Genomic DNA, 2508 nt, shown 5'->3' with positions numbered 1-2508 from the left:
TGTCTCCTTTACACTCCCACTTGAGATAATCCCGAGTTAAATATGCTATGTGTTATCTTGGATTTACTTTTTAAAACCCACTATTACATTTCTAAGAATTATCCAATTTTGTTTTAGGTGGCTATAGTTCATTTGTCTTGATAGCTACGTAATATTCCATTGTATCCATATATCACAATTTATCCATTCTCCTGTTAGGGGGTATTGGACATGTTGCCATGTTTTTGCTACAACTAACAGTACTGTTCTGACCATCCCTATACATAATATCCTGGTATAGATGTTACTTTTATGTATATAATGCAACATAGTGGAACTATTTACTATAAAGCATGCGTTTGGTGAAAGCTTTGGCTTTGTTTGTTTCTCTTACCTTACTTTTTATGCCCTTCCCTACCTTTTCTTCCCCTACAGTGCTTATGAGGTGATCAAACTGAAAGGCTACACATCCTGGGCCATTGGACTGTCTGTGGCAGATCTGGCAGAAAGTATAATGAAGAATCTTAGGCGTGTGCATCCGATTTCCACCATGATTAAGGTAGGTCTAGTGTTACACTGTATTTGAATGCTTCGCTCCCTGGTTTTTTAAAAAAGATTCTTCTAAGAAAGCAATTAGATTAATGTAATTCCTCAGTCAGTAAATTAATCAATAAATTAATGTGCCCACAACTTTCATTTTTAGAAGGAAATGGTTGAGGTTCAGGAATAATGTCCACTTGGACTGTTCAGCACATAGATACTTGATAACTTGACTAAAAAGCTCTAATTCAATTATGTTGAGGTAGGTAGAGGACTATAAAAGAAATGGATTATTTTCCACAACTTAGAGTTATTGTTGCTATTTTATTGACTTTCTTTTATACTATTCATTACATCATAACTGAACATATGGAAAGGCATTTCTACTTACCAAGTTGTATTAAATAAGCTTCATAATTGTAGAGAATGAAAGTCTTGGGAGGCCCTGAAATGCATAGACAAAATGTAAAATTTTTTTTTTTGTCTTCAGGGTCTCTATGGAATAAAGGATGATGTCTTCCTTAGTGTTCCTTGCATCTTGGGACAGAATGGAATCTCAGACGTTGTGAAGGTGACTCTGACTGCTGAGGAAGAGGCCCGTTTGAAGAAGAGTGCAGATACACTTTGGGGGATCCAAAAAGAGCTGCAATTTTAAAATCTTCTAATGTCACACCACTTCACTGTCTAGGCTACAACAGGATTTTAGTTGGAGGTTATGCATGTTGTCCTTTTTATCTGATCTGTGGTTAAAGCAGTAATATTAAGATAGCCTGGGGAAAACATCAATGTCTTAAAGTTAGAAATGGGAATGGTTCGTAAAACCCTACAGCTTTATCCTGACAATGGATGGTCTTTACCCTGTGTCACCCTAAACTGGTTATAGTGGAAAATAGTTCCACCGCTGCTGAAGCACCACTGCCAATGCTGCACAGGCTGCAGTTGCCCTTCGAACCAGATGTGTGTTTACCATGTGCTATATAACTTCTGGTTCCTTCACCCAACATGCCTAGTCCAGCTTTTTCCCAATCAGTCACATCCTGGGATCCAATGTATAAATCCAACATTGCATGTCCTTGTGCATAACTGTTCTAAAGGATCTTATTTTGTGTACTATATGTATCAGTGGTATAGATTGCCATATAATGTAAAAAAATCTGCATATAAACAATGCAACCAACTATCCAAATGTCATACCAACTAAACCATCAAATAAATAAACCTTGAACAGTGACTACTGTGTTAATTCACTATATTAAGATATGAAGTCATAAAGCTGCTATTTATTCATTACATTATTTGAAAATATTAGGCTAGTCTTGGGCAATCCTGCAATGATTTTTTCTTTTTTAAGAGATGGGGTATCACTCTGTCACACAGGCTGGAGTGCAGTGACACGATCATAGCTCACTGCAGCATTCAACTCCTGGGCTCAAACAATCTTCCTGCCTCAGCCTCCCAAGCAGCTAGGACTATAGGCGCATGCTACCATGCCTGGCTAATTCTTAAATTTTTTGTAGAGATGGGGGTCTTGCTATGTTTCCAAGGTTGGTCTTGAACTCCTGGCCTTAAGCAATCTTGCCTCTGCCTCTGAAAGTGCTGGGATTACAGTCGTGAGCCACCATGTCTAGCCTCTGCAATGCTTTTTACTTTTTTAAAAAAAGTGGTACTATTTAATAGCAGAGGTGTAGCTAGATCAACTGGGTTGTTTTGGTACTACTTCCTTTACAATCAATAATTTTAATATACTTTGCCCCAAAGTATTATGACATACTTCATATTAGTGCTACTCAGAATTGCTCTACAATTCATGTAGGTAAAATTCTATACATGAATGTAAAAAATATTTGCCAACTGAACATAGGCAATTATACTTTGTCACTATAGGGGAAACAAATTTTTGAGATCCTTTGCCCTCTGGAAGCCAGTGACATTGGTACTTAACAATTTAAAACCAAGTAGCCTTAGTGGTTGTCTACTCAAAAGCTTTCT

General features: G+C 37.2%; 1 protein-coding gene and 1 long non-coding RNA gene across 3 annotated transcripts in view; both read left to right on the top strand.

Moving 5' to 3' along the window:
• LDHA (lactate dehydrogenase A) overlaps positions 1 to 2508 on the top strand; it is an 81431-nt gene that overhangs the window by 36178 nt on the left and 42745 nt on the right. The window lies entirely within an intron of this gene.
• LOC105818308 lies at positions 411 to 1750 on the top strand. The gene is made up of 2 exons (XR_001137881.1): positions 411 to 538; positions 1010 to 1750. It is a non-coding gene; the product is annotated as an uncharacterized LOC105818308 (long non-coding RNA).

This window comes from Propithecus coquereli, unplaced genomic scaffold (genome assembly GCF_000956105.1).
Source record: "Propithecus coquereli isolate 6110/MARCELLA unplaced genomic scaffold, Pcoq_1.0 Scaffold44, whole genome shotgun sequence".
Classification (NCBI taxonomy): domain Eukaryota; kingdom Metazoa; phylum Chordata; class Mammalia; order Primates; family Indriidae; genus Propithecus; species Propithecus coquereli.
This window is presented reverse-complemented; position numbering and strand designations above follow the sequence as displayed.